We start from the raw sequence: 23,578 nt of genomic DNA, 5'->3' as shown, positions 1-23,578 counted from the left end.
CTGTCTTCAGTACAAACCGGTTTCCTCCTACTTTCGCACGTGTTTTTACAACAGGCATTTTGGCTATTTCCTTTGGGGTCCTCCTTAGCTCGGTGCCTCCTGTCGTACTCTGTTCTTTGGTGAGTCCTGGGTTGCTTAATGACACCAAGTTTATCCCGTGCACCCGGCTACATTAGGAAAATAGTTGAAATTCTTCCTGTTGGTTAAATGCCTTCAGGGTAAAAAAACAATACACATGTTCTCTTCTGAGTGTGTCTTATTTTCTTGTTGGTTCACAAATACATGTCAGATTATTTGTGAGGAAATGCTTTGCAAAATACATTTGGGTTATTTTCGGTGGAGAGACTGGCCAGGTGCTTGTTCTGATGGAAAAGAGAACCCAGCCCCTCCCTCTTGGGTTCCTGCTTTGGTAGTATCACTGGTCCTCCAAGCAGGGGCTATCTTTGGTCTACTCATGACCATATACAGAAAACAAGAAAGAAGAAACATGGGGCTGGAGATGGAACTTAAGTGATAAAGTGTTTGCTCAGACTGCACAAAGCCCTGGGTTCGATCCCCAGCACCTCGTAAAACTGAGTGTAGCGATACTGCTTGTAATCCCATCAACTGGGAGGTGGGGGACTGGGGGAGGATAGATGCAAGAAGGTCAGAAGTTTAAGGTTTCCTTGGTTGCATATTGAGTTCAAAGTGGGCTACATGAGACCCTGTCAGAGAGAGAGAGAGAGAGAGAGAGAGAGAGAGAGAGAGAGAGAGAGAGAGAGAGAGAGAGCGCACAGCAAGCATTTTCAAAGCATCACTTCCCTCCACACACATTCAGGGGTATTTTAAGCTCAAACATATTTATTCTGGTGAAATTTGCTGCTTCAGCAAATGCGAAACAGTGCAGTGAATCAAAACAATAGGAGTTCCTTTCTTACAAATCTGAAAAGGGGGACTTGGTGAGTGGATGCCTCTCTTTCACTGATGACGTGAAGCACGTTGCTTTGAAAAGGACAACCACTTTCCACCCTAGGTCACTGTGCCTGTGTGGATCCCATCAGCAGAAAGGGACAAGAACATGGTGACCCCTGAATGACTAGCTTTTATTGGCCAGGCCTACATTGCAGTACCTACAGCCCACTTCCTCCCTATTCTATTAACCATATTTAATAAGATGGCCACATTCAATTGCCAAGTGGGTTTCTGGGAAATGTAGTCCATTTGTTACTTAGGAAGAGGAGGAACAGGTTATATATATCTTATGTCTTCCCTAAACTCCACCTGATTTCTCAGTTCTTCGGACCTGTATTCTATTTGTAATTAGTACCATTAAGTGTATAATATAATTGTCCTGAGTTAGTTAATGTTAGCATAGTCTAAAGCACAAACTATGTAATATATTCCTTGAAGGCATGACTTCTGTGCTCCAGCTTCATGTAGCCCAGGCTGGCCTTGAACTCACTGTAAGCTGAGGATGACCTTGAACTCCTGACTCTCACCTGCACCTCCCCAGTTCAAGGCTTACAGGTGTACACCACCATGCCTGGTCTGTATGGTATTTGGGGCTTGGGGATCCATATGTTCTAGGTAAGCCCCCTATCAAGTGAGCTATGACTCAGCATGTGCTAGACTGTTGAAAATGCCTTGTACCACTAAGTTTTGAACATACAGGGTACTCTAAAAAGCTAAACTTCTCCATGATAGAGATTATTTTTGTTCTTAGGAGATGCCTACTAGCATATTTAAGGCTATGGAGTTATGGCCCACAACTTAGTTATTATCTCATTCCTTCAGGTTTTCTTGAGGCTTAAAATGGGTCAGAATAAGAACCTGGGGAGAAAGCTAAACCCTTGAAGTCTGGAGAGAGCTCTACAGATCCCAGGGGCACAAATCTGTCTCTGTGGTTTCTTCTACAGTGCCGCGTTGAAACAAGCCCCCCTGCTTCCTCAGGATTGCTATAAGAATTGGTCACTCAGCTGCCAGTGTTTGCTGAGGTCTCAGAACGTTGGCACCATTGAGAGGCAGGACACGGGGAGATGAGCAATGCCGATACGGCCCACCCAAGCGAGAATTAGACGAGGGAGTGTAGGGAGGCAAGCCACTTTGAGTGTGGAAAGACCTTTGCCGTTGACTTTGATTGACGTCGTGTTGGTCAGACCCTGGGTTATTTGTAGGACATACAAGAAAAAGGTAGGTGGCAGGGATGGGCTGCAGGTAAAAGCGGTAGCTGTGCAAGCCTGGAGCACACGCACGAAGCGGGCCGTGGTCCTGAGCGTCTGTAATCCCAACACTCCTCTTGGGAGATGGGAGGCAGAGAGGAAAATCTGCCTGGAACTCGCAGGCTGGCAAGCTTGGACGATGCGGCTCAGCAGAAGAAAGAGAGGCCATGCCTCAGCAAGGTGGTAGGAGAGGCCAGTCTCTGAGAGCTGTGCTCTGGCCTCCACACACATGTGTACTGGCACACACGTGAACCACACATGGATGCACATATATACACTAAGTAGAAAGGAGCTAGGGAGTGTTTCCGTCTTTAAGGAACCCTGTACGCTCTTTTCCCTTTAGGCTTTGCTTAAGAGGGCAAACCTATCCAGGCTAGAGTTTAGCAAATCCACAGCGGAGAACCTTAGCTCTTGAGTATTCCCCAGGGACGTAGGATGAACTAGACCCGAGGCTGCTGGCCTCGGGGTTCCCCTGTCCCTGAGTTAACTCATTACTTTGTTGTTAGGCTCAGGGTTTCCAATATTTCATTTTTATTTTCTGTTGCTTAGTCAACGACAGTGACATACAGGCTGAAGTTAAATTGTTGGAGTCATATTCTGTTTTCTTTTCACTGAGTGGTTTTCTTTCTCCACTGCGTCTACCATGAATGGGAAAGTCCCCTGACATCGCTGTAACTCTGATCTATTATCCACCTGCTAGGATGTAAACACCATGCATGTGGCAAATCACTTTATATGCCAATAAAGCCTATGTTTTGGAAAAAATGTTGGACTGTTTGTATCCAAAACATTGTTTGGAATCAAGTCATCTAAAATACACAGATTAAGAAAAGGAAGTGATATCCTGAATAGCATCATTAAAATTCCAGGAAGGGACAGGCTGCAAATACAAGATGTGGCGAGGCTATAATTAGGCAGCCACACCGCTGTGTCTGACTGAGAATACTGCTTCTCCTTACACTCCTCTCCAGTCTAGCCCAGAAGAGTTCACTGTAAACGACCCAAGAAGCAGGACTGGCCTTCTCCAAGGCCAGTGCACCAGGCCCTTCACTGTGTGTTTTTCCTTCATGGAATAAGGGATAGAATTTAATACAGAAGAGCAAAACATAGCATTTTTAATAAAAGAGGGGAAGAGAAGGGATCACGGGGCTTGTCATATAGGGATCATTAGTTTCTTTTCAAGTCTAAAATTTCTCATGTGCATTGCTATAACACACACACACACACACACACACACACACACACACACACACACACACACAGAGTTCTGTCTTATTTACCAAATCTCAGGCATTAATGAAACACAGGACTCAGGATCTGACAGACTGGTATCACAGTGAGTTCCATCTGCTGATGCAGTGAGACCCTCAGGAGTCTCTTCCCTAGTGAGTGAGTCCTCATTTCTCTCTTTAATACCAAATAGCACAAAGGGAAGAGACAAGGACTCCTATTCTTCATATGACCACTGTGGTCTCTGTTTATTTTGGGGGGAGTGCTCCCTCCACTACTGTTAGTAGCCAAACATTCTGATTTGTTTGTGGTGATGCTGGTCTGTGCCCACAGATGCAGTGAAATCCCCAGTAATTCCTATTTTTATCTTCATAGGGATCTTCGCTTTCGTGCTCACCTCGTATGCATTGACTATCACTGTGCCTGGTATTAGTAGATTAGTTTGTCTGCGTCTCCTCTTCCATCGAGAAAAGTTGCTTAAAATTAAAAAGGAGAAACAAACAAACAATCCCAAACTTAGTTTGGAGTACTGGAGATCCATCAGGGCAGTGAGGAACTGTGGAACGAGGTCCAAGGTGGAACTCAGAGAAGTGAGCTTTTGTGCCTGTTTCCTGTGATTGATGTGACTTTATTAAGTCATATCTGTAATTCATATGTCCTGAGGGTTAATATGTCCTTGGCCAGAGAACTGGAAAGAATAAATAAGAACCAACGTTACTCTTTAGAATACTTACTGCCGTTAAATCCCAAGGGGGTGTGCTTTTAGGGGTGGTGTAAATGGCCTAAGATTGGATTCCGTGATGCCTATGGTAGTGTGACTGAATTCATTCAAACCATTAGGTTAATATTTGCAGTTGGTGACTTTAATGGTGTGTAACTGGCATCTTGTACCCCAAGGAAGCTGTTTCAAAGACTAAATGAGTGGATCCAAGCAAAGGAGGTACCAGTGAAGAGAGAATTGGTGGATTAGAAGGTAGAGCATGAGAAAATTAGCGCTGAGGTTGGACTGTATTTCTGTGAGGTCCTGTGTAGTTGGTTGTTTTACTCTTTTTACCCTTTGACTTTTTGCTTTTTGCTCTTTTGGGGGGCCCACCACCCAGCTCCCAGATAAATCACACACAGAGACTTATTGTTACTTATAAATGCCTGGCCTTAGCTTGGCTTAATTCTAGCCAGCTTTCCTTAACTTAAATTATCCCATCTACTTTTTGCCTCTGGGCTTTATCCTTTTTTTATTTTTGTATGTCTTACTTTCACTCTTACTCTATGGCTGGCTGGGTGGCTGGGTGGCTATGTGGCTGGCTGGGTAGCTGGGTGGCTGGCTGGGTGGCTGGCTGGGTGGCTGTGTGGCTGGTTGTATGGCTATGTGGCTGGCTGGGTGGCTGGGTGGCTGGGTGGCTGGCTGGGTGGCTGGCTGGGTGGCTGTGTGGCTGGTTGTATGGCTATGTGGCTGGCTGGGTGGCTGGGTGGCTGGGTGGGTGGCTGGTTGTATGGCTGGGTGGCTGGCTGGGTGGCTGTGTTGCTGTGTGGCTGGCTCCTGGCATCCTCCTCTCCTTGTTCTCTTGCTCCTTCCTGAACCTTTTCTTCCCAGATTTCTCCTTCTCTTTATTCTCTCAGTCCGCTAGCCCTGCTTATCCTTTCTCCTGTCTTGCTATTGGCCGTTCAGCTCTTTATTAGACCAATCAGGTGTTTTAGACAGGCAAAGTAACACAGCTTCACAGAGTTAAACAAATGCAACATAAAAGAATGCAGCACATCTTTGCACCATTAAACATTATTGCATCATTATTGCATTATTAAACATTAATGCATTATTCCACAGCATAAACAAATGTAAAACATCTTAAACTAATATTCCACAGCAGCCTGAGGTTCAACCTCCAGTGCCAAAATAATAATGAAAACAATGCACTGGGAGGCAGGAGCACAGAAAACAAGTACAGGATTACAAAGACAAAATGTGGTAGAAATGCCTCACATATATATAATCATATATTCAGAAGAAGAGAAAGAAAAGGAGACAGAAGAAATAATTGGGGGAAAAATCTGAAAGATTTTGTTGTTTCTGTTTTCTTTTGAGACAAGATCTCACTTTGTAGCCCTGGCTGGCCTAGATTCTCTATGGACAACAAGCTGGATCGAATTCACAAGATCCACCTGTCTCTGCCTCCCGAATGCTAAGATTAAATGCACATGCCACCATGCCCAGCTCAAAGTTTTTATAATCCTTATTTATTGTGCGTGTGTAGGTGCACATGCTATGACCGGTGTGTGGAAGTTTCAGGAAAACTTATGAGAGTTGTTTCTGTCCTTGACCATGTGGGCTCTTGGGATTGAACTAAAGGCATCAGGCTTGGTAATGGCAACTTTACCTACTGAGCCATCTCGCAGGCCCAGAGAATGGTTGGGAAGCCCTAGGATACAGAGCAGTTTAAATACAAACAAAACAAAACAACAACAAAACCCAAAAAGCCAATACTCCAACATAGTAACATTTCTGAAAACAAAACCAAAAGCAAACAGCAGCCAGAATCATAGGGAGGGGCAACCCTCTGCCTTAGCAGAGCTGCAGAAGACCGACAGCTGACTCTTTGAATGGAAGAATAGAAATCAGAAGGAAATGGAACTGCCATCTTTGATTGCTGAAAGAAAACAACTGCTCATTGTGTTTTGTATCTAAGATTCTCCAAGAATGAAAAAAAAAAAAAAAAAAAAAAGAAATCAATGTTATTAAAGGGTGATTGTATGCTAATCTGTACTAACTAGAGGGTATCTGTTGGATAGAAGGAATATTGTTCCAGATGAATGCTGTGAGATACAGGAAGGAATGAAGAGCAAGAGAAACAACAGTTAGTTAAATGTAAGTAGATATTGACAGCATAAATGATGATAATTGAGCCCTGTGGAGCTTCAAATAGACAGAGACAGCACAAGATGGCAGTACAGATTTTCAAGAAGTGGAAGTTTGTGGCCCATGGCATCTTCAAAGCTGAACTGAATGAGTTGCTCACTCGGGAATTGCCTGAGGATGGCTACTCTGGAGTCGAAGTCCGAGTTACACCAACTAGAACAGAAATCATTATTTTAGCCACCAGAACACAGAATGTTCTTGGTGAGAAGGGTCATCGGATCAGAGAGTTGATGAGGTAGTCCTGAAGAGGTTGGGCTTCCCTGAGGGCAGCGTAGAACTTTATGCAGAAAAAGTGGCCACAAGAGGTCTGTGTGCCATTGGTCAGGCAGAGTCTCTACATTACAGACTCCTAGGAGGGCTTGCTATGCGAAGGGCCTGCTATGGTGTGCTTCGGTTCATTATGGAGAGCGGGGCCAAGGACTGCGAGGTTGTGGTGTCTGGGAAGCTCTGAAGACAGAGGGCCAAGTCCATGAAGTTTGTGGATGGGCTGATGATCCACGGTGGAGAGACCCTGTTAACTACTATGTTGACACTGCTGTGTGCCATGTGCTCCTGAGACACAGTGTGCTGGGCATCAAAGTGAAGATCATGTTGTCCTGGGACCCAAGTGGTAAGATCGGCTCCGAGAAGCCTCTGCCTGATCACGTGAGCATTGTGGAACCTAAAGATGAAATCTTGCCCACCACCCCCATCTCAGAGCAGAAGGGTGGGAAGCTAGACGCACCTGCCATGCCCCAGCCAGTGCCTACAGCGTAACAGGACCCTGGCAGCTGCATCTGGAGGCTGGATGTTGTCCTGCACAAACAGATGTTTAATAAAATCTTGCACAAAGACAAAAAAAAAAAATAGAGAATAAAATAAATGATGGAGGAGGAATGAAGTGAAGTTGTGCTGAGCTCCTTATAGAAGAAGAACTAATTTGTATTGGCCATTGATAAATTGAGGATGCATATTTTAAATTATAGATAAATCATGAAAAGAATGATGAACAAATGTATAAACAACAAGATAAGAGAGATAAAATAGAGTAATGAATAACTAGACAATTCAAAAGGAGGCTGAGAATGGGAATAAAGTAGGTGTTTACAAATTTTAAAAGGGATATATTTAAAACCAAGTGTGCCAGAGATTATATTAAGTATAAGTAGACTAAATTGCCAATTGAAAGTCAGGAGATTATCAAGTTTGACTTAAATTGGTACTCTGCATTCTGTGACTTATGGAGATACAGTGTCAGGTGTAAAGGGTGTAATAATATGCATCACACAAAATAAACCAAAAGAAAGACTATAAAGCTGTATGATATAAAATGGGTTCCCAGTTAAGGCACCTGTAGAGATGAAGATGTTCCATAATAAAAGAATCCAATTCATTGCTTAAATGCACACACCCATGGAGCTGTAAGACCTACAGGGATAATTAGAGGTATCCATAGAGTTAGAAATTTGAACATATCTCTCTTGTTGACTGATGTAATCGACAATAAAAACCAGTAAAGCTAGACACAGCTTGAACAAAGCTAATTAGCAAATATCATCTAATTATAGCATCTTGCAATGAATAAATGTACACATTTGTTTCAAGTGCACATAGACTATTTACCAGCATCTTTCATACGGTGAGTCATAAAGCAGTTTTTACATTTCAGAGGGTTGAGATCATAAGAGTGTGTTTCCTGACCATTGCCACTGCTATCTGTCTGTAACAGGGGAAAGTATCCCTGTACGTTTGGAAATTTTAAATGAGGCTGGAGTGATGACTCAGAGGTTAAGAGCATGTGCTGCTCATATAGAGGGCCCGGGTCCAGTTCCCAGCACCCACATCAAGTAGCTAACAAAGGCCTATAACTCCATCCCAGTGATCGTGATGCCCTCTTTTGGCCTCTGCAGGTACCTGCACAACATGTGGTAACATAAACCCACACAGGCACACACATGTCAACCCACACAGAAACACACATGTGTTTCTATAAAAAGAAATTTAAGTGATCATGGATCAAAGAAGGCAGGCCGGAGATTGGAAGCTTGTGACAGTGAAAACTATGACCTATCAAAATCTGTGAAATGTAGCTTTAAAAAACTTTACAGCCTCAACCACATGTGTTAGTAAGGGAGAGAGAAAAAAGTCAGCATTCTCAACATTAATTTCAATAAGTTTAAAAAGGAACAACAACCAAAAAAAAAAAAAAAAAAAAAAAAAAAGCACCAGCTGGTTCTGGTGGCCCATGCCTATTATCCCAGCTACTCATGAGGCTGAGGCAGGGGAATTTTAAGTCAGAGGCTTTCCTGGGCTTACAGAGTTCAAGCTCAGCCTGGGCAGCTTCATGAGACCTTGTCTCAAAATTGAAAAGTAAGGTGGGGCCTGGTGAGATATCCCAGTGATGTGACACTTGCCTAGTTATTTACAGCCATCAGTTAAAAAAGGCCATAAAAGAACAAGCCTTGCATTTTTTTAAACAGGTGGAAGGAAGGAAATAAGGACAAGAAATGTAGTGAAATAAAGCAGACACCAGAACCAAATAACTAATAAAAAAAAAAAAAAAAACCAAGTAAGTCCTGATGATACCAACCTAGAAATAGCACCAGAAACGAATGTGTAACTGGATTGAAAAGCCAGGAATGGAGTGTCATGAATAACCCATAGTAATATATTTGAAATCTTAGAAGTAATTGACAAATTTTTTAAATGCTACTTATCCAAACTCGTATAAGAAAAATAACAGTCTGAGTGGTTCCATATCTACTCATATGAATATGTAATTAAAAACTTTCCCATAAGGAAAACTTCAGAGCCAGATGGTTTTACTGTTGAATTCACCAAATATTTAAGGAAGAAATAACACATATTTTCCACCAACTCTTCCAGAGAATAGAAAAAGCAGGAATACTCCCAACTTGTTTTAAGAAGCCAACAGAATTTTGATTCTAAAACCTGACAAAGACATTATAAAAAAGGAGCATTGCAGGTTGGCTTTACTTGTGTATCTCCACTTAAAAATCTGAATTGGAGGGTGCTAGAGAGTGGCTCGGCCATGAAGAACCCTTTCTGCTCTTACAGAGGACTGGTTCCCAGCACCCCCAGCAGGCAGGTCACAACCACCTGGAATTCTAGTTCCGGGGGATCTGACACCCTCTTCTGGCCTTCATAGGCATCTGTATTCATGTGATGTACATAAACTCACAAAAGCATCACACATACACAGTAATATATATATATAAATTTTAGCCAAGCAGTGGTGTGGCGTGGCACATGCCTTTAATTCTAGTACTCAGGAGGCAGAGTCAGGTAGATCTCTGTGAGCTTGAGGCCAGCCTGGTCTACAGAGAAAGTTCCAGGACAGCCAGCTCTACATAGAGAGACCCTGTCTAAAACAAACAAACAAACAAACAACAAGTAGAATACTAGCCATATGAATGCAGCATGAGAGTGCTATACAAAGATCAAGTTGACTGTCTTTTGGAAATACAAACCAAGTGTGATTATTTGACTCAGTCAGTGTAGCTAAAAACATTAATAGAATGAAGAAAACAACAATATGATCGTCTCAGTAGCTATAGAAAATACAGATGACATAGTCCAACATTTATTTCTGTTTATTAAAAAGGAAAACTCTTAGCAACTAGTAATAAGCTTTTTACTCTTAGAAGAAATTCTATAGAGCTGTTTTGTGCTGTTAACGGTCGGCTACATCATACTTAGTTGGCAACGTGTTAAAACTTTTTGAGTCAGAGAGGCGACAGATGATACACTATCTCGGACAGATACACTCTCTCACCACTTCTAATTGTGACTGAGTAGAAATTCTAGCTTGTGTGGTGAGACCAGGAAGAGACAGAAAGGCTTTCGGATTAGAAATAAGTGAATAAAACTGGAGTGACTGTGAGATTAAACTACTGAAGATAGAGAAAGCACAAAAGAAACTTGAGTTAAATCGTTGGGGCTGAGAGGGAGTTAGCATGCTTCTAGTTTCATTGTAAACATGGGCAAGCGAGTAGAAGTTTGGCTTTCCACTCATTAACAGAAAATGAATTTACATTGGAGTAAGAATGATCAAACACTAGGGGTAAGTCTAAGACACAAAGACTTGTCCATTAACGACTCTTAGCTATTACTGAAATTAACTAAAGACCTAAAGAAATGACAGGATATAGCGTGCTCCTGAAATGGAAGACACACGTTTTAAAAGATGTCAACTCGTCTTAAAGTGATGCAGAGTCTGTAATCCCATCAAAATTTAAGGAGTTTGGTGAGTGTGAAAATATATGATAATCCTGAAACTTATATGGAAACACAAACTCCAAGAATAGACCAGACATTCTTGAAGTAGTATAAGAGTGTTTTATTTTCACAGATATTTAAATCTACCAGTATGCTGGAGTAATTGGAGGAAAGATGGGGTTGGCCCAAAGCTAGACACTAGACCAGTAGAAATAAACAATCCCAGGATCAACTTGGGCACGTACAGGACACAGTGCTATGGCATATATGGCCCCACAGGAGAAAATGATAAGATGGTCTCATATATATATATTCTTTTTCCCCAGAGCTGAGGACCGAACCCAGGGCCTTGGGCTTGCTAGGCAAGCACTTACCATTGAGCTAAATCCCCAACTCCCTTTTATATATTTTTATTTATGTGCCTATGTGAGACATGTGCACCTTGGGTGTGCAGCTGCCCCCAGAGACCAGAGGAGGGCATCAGATCTTTTGGGACTAGAATTATAGGTGGTTGTGGACTGCCATGTTGATGCTGGGAATTGGTTCTCTACAAGAACAGTAAGTACTTTTAACTGCTAAGCCATCTCTCAGCCCAGGACAGTCTTTAAAAAAAAAATCCTGTCATGATTGATTATCAGTATAGAAAAAATAATAAATTTTGACTATACCTAGACCTATCTCTACTAAGTGTTATATAGAAGTGTAATGAATAAAGGATTAAAACTTCCAGAAGTTAATCCAGGATAGTATACTCACAATTTTGGTTGGAAATGAATTTACAGGATCCAGTAAAGCCAAATAAAAGGAAAAGTCAGATAAAATTGAATTGACAAGAACGGAAGAATTTAGTCCATCAAAACTCAATTAAGACAGTAAAGGGCAAATTAGAGATAGCTGCAGCATGTATAAAAGGAAGACTAAATGCCCAATCAAAAACGAGGAGGTAGGGGCTGCAGAGATGGCTTGGTACTTAAGAGCCCTTGCTGGTCTTTTTTGTTGTTTTCAGTTTTGTTTTTTTGAGACAGGGTTTCTCTGTGTAGCTTTTGGAGCCTGTCCTGAAACTCACTTTGTAGGCCAGGCTGGCCTTGAACTCACAGAGATCCACCTACCTCTACCTCTTGAGTGCTAGAATTGAAGGCGTGCGCCACCACAGCCCAGCACTCGCTGCTCTTATAAAGGACCTGGGTTGGATTCTCAGCACCATCTGTAACTCTGGTTCTAGGGGGATCTGATGCCCTCTTCTGGCCTCTGTGGGCACTGCACTCACCTGTACACATACATGAAGGCAAAATACTTACACACAAATAAATCCTTGTCTGCCACGATGACTTGGTGAAGACTTCAGGAAGCAAGAATCCTCAGACACTAGTGGTCAGAATGTGCACTGATACCACCACTTTCGAACATCGGTTGCTATGAGTGAGCAGTTCTGTCCTGGTACAGACTCCGTGAAAATTATAGATAGAAAATTATAGATGTTCCTAATAGCCTAAACAGAAAATTAACCAGTGTCCATCTGAGTCTACTAAAGGTGAACCTGTGTGTACACAAATTTGTGTGTGTGTGCACAAATTGTTTATGATATGGTGATATAAATGAAAATGATATGTTAATAAACTTCACTTCTTACCTGTGCAACCCACATGGGTTTTGCTGGCCTCAGTGTGTGAAAGAAGCACTCTCCCACAAATACATTACGTATATGAACCTCAAAAACTAGACAGAGTGAAACTACAGCTTACAGGCAGGCATCATGCTTGTTTGGGCTCTGAAGACAGGGTCCACTGGAAGAGGTAACGCTTTGGAGAGCAGGGTGCTAAGTGGAAAGGGAATGGCCAGGGCCTCAGGGTGCTAGCGCTCTGTCTTTTGTCTTGCATGATCACATGGGTGTTGGTTTTGCAAGAGGTCATTAAGCTGAGCTTTTCTGTCTCGTGTGCTTTTCTTTGTGTAATAAATGGTTTACAGGGGAAACATTTTAAAAATAAAAACCCACTTGAAGACCATTTTTAAGAGTCTTAATCAATCTAAAATTGTCCATTGATTTTCTATTTTGATAATTTTCACCTGTCCCCCTTTTGAATTCACATTCTCGTCATATTGTGAGACAATTTTTACTGATTGTAAATTCTATCTTCCTTAACAAACATTATACTTTTTGGGTTGTGTATGTATAAACTCCTTTGTTGCTTGCTTGCTTGCTTGCTTGCTTCCTTCCTTCCTTCCTTTCCCTCCCTCCCTTCTCCCTTCCCCTTTCTTCCTGCTATCTCCTTCTCCTCTCTCCCTCCCTCCTCCTCTCCCCTCTCCCTTTCTTCCTGCTCCCTCCTTCCCTCTTTCCCTCCCTCCTCCCTTCCTTCCCTTTTCTTCCTGCTACCTCCCTCCCCTTTCTACCTCCCTCCTCCTTCCCCCCTCCCTTTCTTCCTGATTTCCCCATGCCTTCAGGTTGACTCTCTGTCCAATTTGCTCTTGTCCAGTTAGGTCAGATCACGCATGACTGCCACTTTCTCCAGTTCAGGTTTGGCCTGGTTCCCTCTCATCCTGTTTTAGCACAGCTTTTGTGTAGGGATTCATTCTTTCACTTGTCTCTTATGTTTTTTTTTCTGTTTTCTGGACGCCGTTTCTTTTCTGTTTTCTTTTGGCTTGCTGCTTTTGGTGGCATCCATCCGCTGCTCGTTTCCTAAGTGCTATGGTTTGGAAACTGTTTGCCCTACAGAGGTTCATGTGCTAGAAGGGTCGGTCCCCAATATGAACAACATTGAGGTGGGCGAACTTTGAACAGGCCTATAGGGACATGACTAGATTATGCGACACTGCCAGTAGTTGATGCCAATGACCAGGGAGTGGATTGAGTCTACAAGTGTGCTGCTACAAAGCAAGGCCACTCATATACTTGGTCTCTCCTATATAGCTCATTCCTTTCTGTTTCTCTGTTGTGCTGCACTGGAGCCAGCCAGCCAGCTCCTTCTAGAAGGCCAGCCCCAAGTTGTTTGGTACTCTCAGCCACTAAAATCATGAGTCAAATGCCACCTCTATAAAGCATGCAGCCTCAAGTTGTTTTGCTGTATTATAGCATGAAGCGGGCTAAGATCTTAATCATAGGAGCTAAGGTTTCCAAGAACTTAATCTCCGACCATCTTTAATCTCTCCAGCAGTTGCTTCTCTGTTACTGTGATAAAAGACCATGACCAAAGGCAACTTCAGGAAGAAAGAGTTTATTTTGGCTAACAGTTCTGGGGAGATAGAATCCATCATGATGGGGAAAGCATGGTGTGTTAGCATGAGCAGGAAGCTGGCTGATCACATTTCACCCCCACACAGGAAGCAGACAGTGAGAATGGGAAGTGGGGTTAAGTCTTCAAAGCTTGACCCCCCCCAGTGACAAGGCTCCACCTCCTAAAGGTTCTATGACCTCCCCACAGTGCCACGAACTGAGGACCAAGTGTTCAGTAAATGAGTCTGTGGGGGACCTTCTAATCACCATAGTCTCTTTTCATATATAATAATAGGTTGAACATCACTTTGGGACCTGCTGAGTCTGAAGTGGCCCATGTGTTCAATGGAAATGATGTGTAGCAGGCAGTTGAACATAGAGACAAGAGAGCATGATTGGAAATAATGATCCAGACACCACTCACAGAAAGACAACTTGTGGAATTACGAGAGTTGTAAATAGATAATGGAGAGTATATGGCATGACACTTGATGGGCATGTTAGTGTCTTTAGTCTCATTGCCTAAAACACCCAGAATTTGTTTTCTTTCTCCTGTCCAAGCCAAGAACAGGATGTTTGCATTCTTGCCTTAGAGGTTTCTTGTGGTTTCCTTGGGACCTGGAGCTGAATGTCAGCTTCCAGACACCTAGAAGTCCACTCACATTCAGATTTTGTTAGGAAACTGTATGAGGGTTGAGGATGTGAGAAAGATAGATGTTTGGAGCTGGTGATACAAAATGGCTTTATGGTAATGATGGGAGGTTTGGCTTGGTTTTTTTTGTCAACTTGATACAAGCTACATACAGTTATCTGGAGACAGGAACCTCGGTTGAGAAAATACCTCTTTTAGATTGCCTGTAGGCAAGACTGTGGGACATTTGCTAGACTGCTAATTGATCAGAGGAGGGCCCAGCCCTGTGGAAAGTATATCAAGTCCTGAGTCAATGTATACTGTTGACTTGGCATAGCCACAGACCCGTGGGAATGGCAGGGCCTTCTCCTGGTCTGAGGGCTGATGTTGACAGTGTGAACAGAAAGTATCAATCACAGCTTCCTCCTCCTGGGTGATTATAGCCTGAGACTGCCCCCCCCCACCCCACAGAGACTTCCTACCCAGATTAACTAACCTGCCTCCTCCTTTAGCTGTCTATAATAAACCCACCCCCTCCTCATTCTGCTGTCTATAATAAACCCACCCCCTCCTCCCTCAGCTGTGTATAGTAAACCTACCCCCTCTTCATTCCGTGGTATATAATAAACAAGCTGAGTTTCTGAGCTGCTAGTGTGTCTCCATCCGCCCAGGCCCCACCCAATCCCAGCTTTTCTGTAACTATGTCTGTCATTTCTTCATCACGTGTCACCCCAGTCAGTTCAGTCCCAGAGCCGGGCAGGCTCTGGCGCAGCCTGCTGATGATGGCGCCACCTCTGGGCAGGTGGTCCTGCATAGTCAAGAAAGCAGGCTGAGCACGCCAGTAAGCAGCAGCCCTCCATGGCCTCTGCTTCTGTCCCTGACTCTGGAGTTCCTGTAGAGATGGGCTATTACCTGGACTCTTAGCTGGACGTATAAGATGAAAGATACTCTCTCCTCCCCGGTTGTTTCTGGTCATGGTCTTGATCTAATGCAGAGGCACCGTTGAGCTTCTTTGTGTCTGAGATTGGGAAGTGGGGATTTAGAGGAATCTCAATGGGATGGCAAGTGTCAATGCAGCTGTCCTGTATCATACAAGCAGATTCCCCTACTCGGTGGTAGAGATCCTGGAAGAACTTAGCCTCAAGTACCATGGCCCTGGGAGCCACACCTGAGGACTCCAGTGGCCCCATTTGGAACAAGTTTTGGAAAGGCTGTGAAGGAGTTCCTTGTTCTTTGAGAACTATGTAAGCCCCGACATATTCCTGGGGCCCTACGAAGAGGGAGGTCCCTAAGCAGTAGTTTCAATGAAATTTCAGTCAAGTGAGGCCTGGCAACCCAGGTTGACTTTGATTTAGAAGGAATGAAGCTGTATCTCTTGCTCTCGATTTGACAGGTTTTGGAGCAACCAGTAAAAATAAGTCCCCCAAGAGATCCGCAGGGAACATGTACTTAGGGAGGGCTGTCTTGATTCTGGGGAGTGGCCCAGATGTTGGAATAGAATCATCCAGTTGGAGTTTGGGTAATGGACAATTGCCTAGAAATCACCCATTTCCTTCTTTTGCCTAAAACAAGGTTGGCATCTCTCTTTGAGGGTTTGTTTGGGACTATTGTTGGGTTCTTAGCTCATAAGCTATTTTGTGGGCTTACTTAGTTCGATTGAGATTCCTGCACTGTGGTTTCCCTTGGGCACAGAAAGAGACTTGGGTTAGAGATACTTAACATGTAGCCCTGTGGAGGCTTACAATAGGCTAGACACTGGACAAAAATCATTGCTCTTTGGCCTCTGTTGGAGACTCATTTTGTTCTCCTATGATTGAGGTGAGGATGTTGTGGTTGAAGAAGAAATTCTGAGCCTAAAACAAGTCCTGGGCAACTTGTTTCTAGAAAAAATTCTTAAGAGTAGATTTCCTCCCCTTGATTGATTCTTCTGGACTCCTCTGGAAAAACCACTCACTTGGTGTTGGGAAAGATGGATGTCACATGATTTCAATTCAAATTGTGGCTTTGTTTTCATGTTTCTTTACTCCTTGGATCTTAATTTTTTTTTGTCTTCAAAATAGGGATGACCTATCTCTGGTTAAGGGAAAAAATTAAAAGGAAATGCATTTATTTCTGTAGGCGTATTGAGTTAAACATTGTTGGGTGTGTACTCTACAGCAATGAAAACTATAGCCAGGGTTCCCACCGCCATTTGGTTGAAGGGGTAAGGAAACAATGAAGAGATAAGTGGGTCAATATGCAAGGTTTGTCCACCTTAACCATGACAACAGACACGGTTCTTCCCGGGATGCGGTAGCTGTGAAAGATGATAGATAGTGAGACCACATGGGCTAAACCCAAAGAAGGGTCCTCTGGATCTAAGGGCTCAGCTGGAGAACATGGGATATGCAGAGGGGTGGGTTGGTAGTGCCAAGGGCTCTGTATGGGACAGCCTGTGCTTGAGATACCCTCTGCACATGGAAAAGGGGCTGCTGCGTATTCCTCACAGGGCTTGGATGACGGCCATGGAACTTGAAAGTCCTCACTCATAAGTGGTATCTACAGCTATAATAATTGAGTGAGATCATCCAGAGAGATGGGATAGGGGAAATAGAAGGGTCTCCGATGCCTAGAACACTACTAACATTTATGAGACTGGACCAAGGACACACTGGCAGAAACAGAAGGCGTTCTCATTGATGTCCAAAGAGATCCAGGCATGGAGAATAATGATGAGAAAGATCGCATGAACCAGCCAGGGCTGTGTGCACAGTAGACACTCAGTGAGTATTAATTAGCCTCTCCTTTAATGGAAACAGCATCATTCATTCCTTGTAGGGCTTTTGAACTTGTCATCGCTGTGTAAATTCAGTGTGTACTGACACCCCTCCCCATTTTGTCTTTCAAGATTGAAACATAGAGCCCTTGAAGAGTGGGGTGGGTCCCCCTTCTTTGTAGGCTACCATCACCAGCTTGCAAGTCCGCCATGGAAAGATTTTCTCTTTTTCCTTTGTAAGTTCACGTGATTTAATTTGCCTGAGTAACCTGCTGTCAGGTTCCTGTTGCATTCATCCTGACATCTAACTGAGTAATGAATGCTTTAGGCTTTTAGGAACCATTTCAGGTTTTTATTAATCACTGTTGTGATTGCACATATGAATTATGAAGGAGTTATTTTGGTAGTTGGATTTCCCCCTCAAAAAAAAATTTTTTTTTTATTTGTTCATCATGAGCTGATAGCCCAAAGAGGGACATGGAGGCTGTTCTCGGGTCTTGGGAAGACATTCCAAGGTGAGTGTGTTTCACCTCCTAATTCTACAAGTGTGGATATCTGAAGTTAGTAGTGAATGCTTTTCTTACTCCCTACAGTTTAACTAGAAATTATCCATGCTCTGCACCTCTGATATGAATTAATGGGAAACGCTTAAAGCTGGGTGACCTTCTGATGGAATTTGTGGGTGTTGGTTCCCCTATGATTCCCACCATGGATGGTGTGGGTGTTGATTCCCACCATGGGTGGTGTGGGTGTTGGTTCCCACCATGGGTGGTGTGGGTGTTGATTCTCCTATGATTCCCACCATGGGTGGTGTGGGTGTTGATTCTCCTATGATTCCCACCATGGGTGGTGTGGGTGTTCATTCCCACCATGGGTGGTGTGAGTGTTGATTATCCTATGATTCCCACTATGGGTGGTGTGGGTGTTGATTCCCACCATGGGTGGTGTGTGTGTTGATTCCCCTATGATTCCCACCATGGGTGGTGTGTGTGTTGATTCCCACCATGGGTGGTATGTGTGTTGATTTCCCTATGATTCCCACCATGGGTGGTGTGAGTGTTGATTCTCCTATGATTCCCACCATGGTGGTGTGATGTTGGTTCCCAATGGTGTGTGGTGTTGGTTTTTTGATTCCCACCATGGGTGGTGTGGGTGTTGATTCTCCTATGATTCCCACCATGGGTGGTGTGGGTGTTGATTCCCACCATGGGTGGTGTGAGTGTTGATTCTCCTATGATTCCCACCATGGGTGGTGTGGGTGTTCATTCCCACCATGGGTGGTGTGAGTGTTAATTCTCCTATGATTCCCACTATGGGTGGTGTGGGTGTTGATTCCCACCATGGGTGGTGTGTGTGTTGATTCCCCTATGATTCCCACCATGGGTGATGTGGGTGTTGGTTCCTCTTGTGATTCCCACCATGAGTGGTGTAGGTGTTGATTCCCACCATGGATGGTGTTGGTTCCCCTATGATTCCCACCATGGGTGGCGTTATTCTTAAAATGACCTCCCAGATAAATGTGTTGGTCTTCTGGAGTTGAAGTATCTCAACACCTGGAAAGAGATAGAAACTTAACCCATAAACATCTCGGGGAAAAGAAAACGTTGTGGACTTCCAAAACTGTCTGGTTGTTGGAGATGAGTGTGCAGAACAGAAGGGGAAAGTTGGTGCGTGCTGCCTGGTCCTTCGGAGTCCGTCCTCAAGCGTGAACAGCAAACAGTGTTTTGTCGGCTGCTGCTCCCCAGCAGCCATCCCACGGACTCCTCAGACAGTCACAGGTTCTCTGTGCGAACTGTTGGAGGCCCTGCTTCGTCATTTCCCTGGGGCTGGAGATAGTAGATGTGGAACTGCCCCTGCTTTACAGAAAATGTTACTCCCAGCGTTTTCCTCTGACAAGGGACTTGCTACTTCATCCACTGGCCCCAGCACACCAGCCCAAGATGGTTGTGACCTTCTGTGATTCTGCTACACTTGGGGAAAGGTTTCCAAGGCTCGAAATAAAAGTCAAGGTTCTTAACATCAGCATAGGAATGGAGGCAGCCGATCCGCTAGGATCTGGGGCCTTGACTCTTGAGAGGAAGTACCTGTTATTGACCTCCCAGCCATTCTTAGTCTTCCTAAGCAGCTGGGGGATGGCACAGGGAGGGAAGGAAGAGGGTGGGTTGGCCAGGCGGCGGTGGTCCATTTACAAACTCCAGAGCTGAAGGCTCCAGGCCCAGCCGATAGATACCTGAGCTGACTTGTAAGCGATAAGGGGTGGCGGCCCAGTAGCCAGCAGATGGGCCACGCTTCTAATTCTGCAGTCTCTCCCCACAGCAGACTTCTAATCTGATGGTATTTTCGTTTTAATTTACTTGCAACCTGGTTTTCTTCTTGTTGGAACAGCATTCCCGACAAAGGTGATAGAGTGGCTGGAGCTTAACATTCAGATCCCCTCCTCGTGTGAATGTTATATAATTATATATACATCGGGGCTCAAAGGTCCCCGTCTAACAAATTCCCTTCGCAGGAGCACCATTTGAGGGCCCATTCTCTCATTAATTTTATTTGACATTTATGTCAACATTACATTCCTCGCCTAAAAAGAGAAATCACATGAGTGCGCAGGGGTGTGCTTTAAAGTGGAGTATTTAGTTTGGCAGTGAAAAGCAGCCAGTTCAGTCTGCTGTAGCAAAATGTTCTAAATTAGTCAATAGAAAGTGGTCTAAATGCACTCAAGTTAGATTGTTCTACAAAGTGCTAAATGCCGGGAGCACGTGGCTCTTTTGATATTTCTAAGATTCCCCTCCCCCTCGCCCGCCCCAATCTGGGCTCCCAGAGTTGACTGAAATGGGTGTCTGGGAAATTAGCTTGGGAGCCATCAGAGGCGTGAGAAACAGACTTGAAAATAAGTCTTAGGATAGCTGGAGTTGAATTGGCTTCAGTGAGACTTGGTGCAGAAATCAAAGCCCTGATTCTTCTGTTCGCCTGACTTCAGAGTCAGGGTCCGATAAGGTAAATGGGGAACAGGTCCTGGTCCCAGGTCTACAGAGCCAAGAATTCCCCGCCCACTGCAGAGGAGGGGTGAGGCGGTTTGGGGCCCCATCCAAACATCCAAAGCCTTGTTGTTTCTCTGACCATTTGATCCTGGGTTCCCAACGTCGCCTAGGACTTCCAAAAGTAGACAGTAGCGGGGCTGGGTGGGTTTAGGAACCCGAAGTCAGAACTTGTCGTTCGCTCACATTGGTGTTCTCCATGTCAGTCTTAGTTAAATCTGGAATTGCCAGGAGAGAAGGGAGGCGCTGTTTCTGAGCGGCAGGCAGCCTCAAGCCAAGGGCAGCGTCCCTCTCAGTCCTGAGGTGCTGACTGCCGCATAGCCTGTGGTCCTTGTCTCTGGAGCTCCGCCGTGAGTTGTGGGCTAGGCTTTCGCCCTGCGGAGAATTCACCAGTGCTGGCGAGGACCTGCCTTTGAGAAACATGGGGAGTGGACCCCTCCTCACGTTCTCTGTCTTGCCTTTCTTCCAGAATTTTTGTATCTGCCCCCTAAGACTCCCTCCCCCTCCGGCCCCCCACCTCTAGATTAGGCCAGACCAGCCTTCCAGTTCTCTTTATGCGTCCTTCCGTGGGAAGTTGAAAGGTCACGTGGTTGGTCACCAGCTGACCTGTGAGCCCATCCAGATGGCAAGGTCCCTCAGCGTCGTCACTGGAGTGATTTTCAACGATGGCCTTCTGGAGTCGGCGTCTCTTGGGACCCCTCCGTGGACTGGAGAGGGGGGAAGGGCGATATGTTTCATGAAGAAGAAACCGAGTCTGGCTTGGCCTTTTTCGAAGATGGCTCTGACACCCATGTGTCCCTTTGGCCTTTGGGGCTCCTTTCTCCTTCCTCACCTAGGCTGCCCAAGCTTCTCGGGACTGTATGTTTCATCTGCTCTGGCTGCCCAAGCTTCTGGCTACCTCTGCTTGTTTGTGTCTTGTGTGCGGATCCCGCTGGTGGGAAGGTGGTCTTGGGTCCTGGATCCCCTTCCCGCACTGAAAAGGCAATGCTGGGTTTTCTGGGGAAGGACTTCAGATTTGGGGGAGCCTGGGGCTACCTTGCATACATAGGTGAGTCCAGGAGGGTAAGAAGCAGGGCCTCCTGACAGGGGCTGATCAGAGAAGCTTCCTGTGGAGATGTAAGTGAAGAGAAGGAACGAGATAGGAAGCCTCTCTGTTGAGAGCTGAAAGCAAGTGTGGGCCAGCCCGGTTGAACAGAAGGGCCTTCGGAGACAGTGGGGTCCAATTCTGGGGCTGGGGCTTGGGTTGGCGGAGGTGGAATTGGCAATAGCCTGTCTTCAGTCCCTGGTTCACGTGTCCCCCATGTACTTTCTGGTAGGAGGTGATTGGAGGTACCCAGAGTTCTCGCCCTCTCTCATCCACCGGATGAATTCCTGTCAGGGACTTGTCACCTCAAGAGCAGCCCCAGAACTTCACGGGGTTTGTTAACCACGCTGCTGATCTGTCCGTGTGGAGTCCTGCCTCTGCCGTGAGCTCTGCCCAGGGAATGACCATTCCCTTGAAAACACATAGGCAGATGGGGCTCCCAATTCTTCTTCCTTCGTGTGTACTGCATGTGTGTGTGTGGTGTGTGCACATGTGCATATCTGTGTGTGTGTGCCAGAGGAAACTGAAGGGGGGCACAGGTGTCCTGCTCTGTCACTCTCGGCCTTCCTCCCTCGAGACAGGGTCTCTTACCAAAAAGACCCAGGGATCCTGTGTCCGTCCCCCAGGCAGGGCTGAAGTTAAGGGGCATGCATCATGCCCATCTTTTTATCTGGGTTCAAACGGAGGTCCTCCTGCTTGCCCAGTGGGGAGCACTCCTCCCCACTGAGTCATTTTTTTCTGGCTCCTGGGATCCCTAATTCGTGTCTTAGTCCTCACACCTGTGGCATCTGGCATGTTGCCCAGCCTGAGAATGGGAACTCCGGTAACATCTGCACGCATACTTTCTTTTCTAGAACGATTTAGAAATTGCTAGTGGGCTAGCTCAGGGGCCGAGGGTCCGGCCCTGCTTTAAGGGACACCTGGGATAACCACGAGCACAGCGGGCTTCCTGAACACGCTTTATTGGCATCTGGCCTCTTGCAATGTTTTTAATATACCATGCATGCTGTATCTGAGTAAATCAGTAAGTATGTTTTGAAATTAAATATTTGCTAAGGGCTAGGCTCTTCTCGTGTTAAATTATTGATAACAAACTTCACAGACACTGTATGAGACTTGATGATATATGATTTTTGAGTGACCTGCCATTTATTAGACTTTATCTACCCATGAAATCCATTTCCAATTCCGACCCTATCTACTCGGGGATTGCTTGCCAGGAGCCCGTTCCCAGGTTTCTCCTTATTTCTCTGAAATATCTCAGGCTCAGCACCTTTCTCAAGGCGCCTGATCTAATCAGGCCCCGATCACTTATCGCTGCTCATTTCCTTTGGCAGGTCTGTCAAACTGCAGGTGCATCTCGGGGACGCTCAGAAGCACATGGCACCCCCTCCCCCTTCCTGCATGGCGGGAGGTTGCGAGAGGTGACTCCCCCAACCAGAGCCCCTTGTTTAGTGGGGGTGAGCAGAGCCAGGAGCATCCCAGAAGCAGAAGAGAAAGTGCTCTCTGCCTGCCTTCCCTCTCACCGCCAGGGGTTATGGGGCTTCTCAGCACTTGACCTCTATACAGTGACCCCTCAGCCATTAGAACCCATTTGCATGGTCTGCGAGCTGAGCCCGCAGATCTTTGCAGCTTCCCCCTTCCTCCCTGGCTTTTCTGCAGATAGGTTCCTTGCTTCTGGCTTCTGCGAGGGCCAGCTGGCGGGAGGACTCTGACTTGTCATTACGGAAATAAAATTCGTCACCCCTGTGTTCCCAACCTCTGTTCTTTCATGTTTAAGCAGCACTCCAAATCTTTATAAACATGTCAGCGTTTCTATTTTTATTTCCTAATTAATTCAGAAAAGGAGCAGGAGACAGGAAAGGAAAGAATGGGGAGAGGTAGGGTGGAGGGTGCATTTGTGTTTTAGTGGGAGAAGGGAATTGAGAGACTGGGAATATCTAGAATTGGAGGAACGACCTGATGCCCTCCAATAGACTCCTGAGCTCTTTGTTTTGTGGGTTTTAAAAACTCGGATGTGCACAAATGTTAGGCTGTATGTTTATGTATATGTATATGACACGTGTAACAGACTTACTCTGCAGCCAAGGCTGACGTGGAACCCACTGTGTAGCCCAGGCTGGCCCCAAACTTGCAGCTATCCTCCTGTTTGAAAGCCTTTCACGTGCTGGGATTACAGGTGTGCACCACCGTGCCGGCCCCTTAGCTGATTGAAGCTGGTCAGAATTCACTGGTAAGTGAATAATGCCTACACTTACCACCGATTGTGACAAGCTTGCGTCTCTGTCCTAATGGACAGCATTAATCA

General features: G+C 45.2%; 1 protein-coding gene and 1 pseudogene across 7 annotated transcripts in view; both read left to right on the top strand.

The window, feature by feature from the left end:
• Foxn3 (forkhead box N3) overlaps window positions 1–23,578 on the top strand; it is a 396,979-nt gene that overhangs the window by 14,608 nt on the left and 358,793 nt on the right. The window lies entirely within an intron of this gene.
• Window positions 5,477–8,892, top strand: LOC114705012 (annotated as a pseudogene).

Source organism: Peromyscus leucopus, chromosome 14 (assembly GCF_004664715.2).
Source record: "Peromyscus leucopus breed LL Stock chromosome 14, UCI_PerLeu_2.1, whole genome shotgun sequence".
NCBI lineage: Eukaryota > Metazoa > Chordata > Mammalia > Rodentia > Cricetidae > Peromyscus > Peromyscus leucopus.
This window is presented reverse-complemented; position numbering and strand designations above follow the sequence as displayed.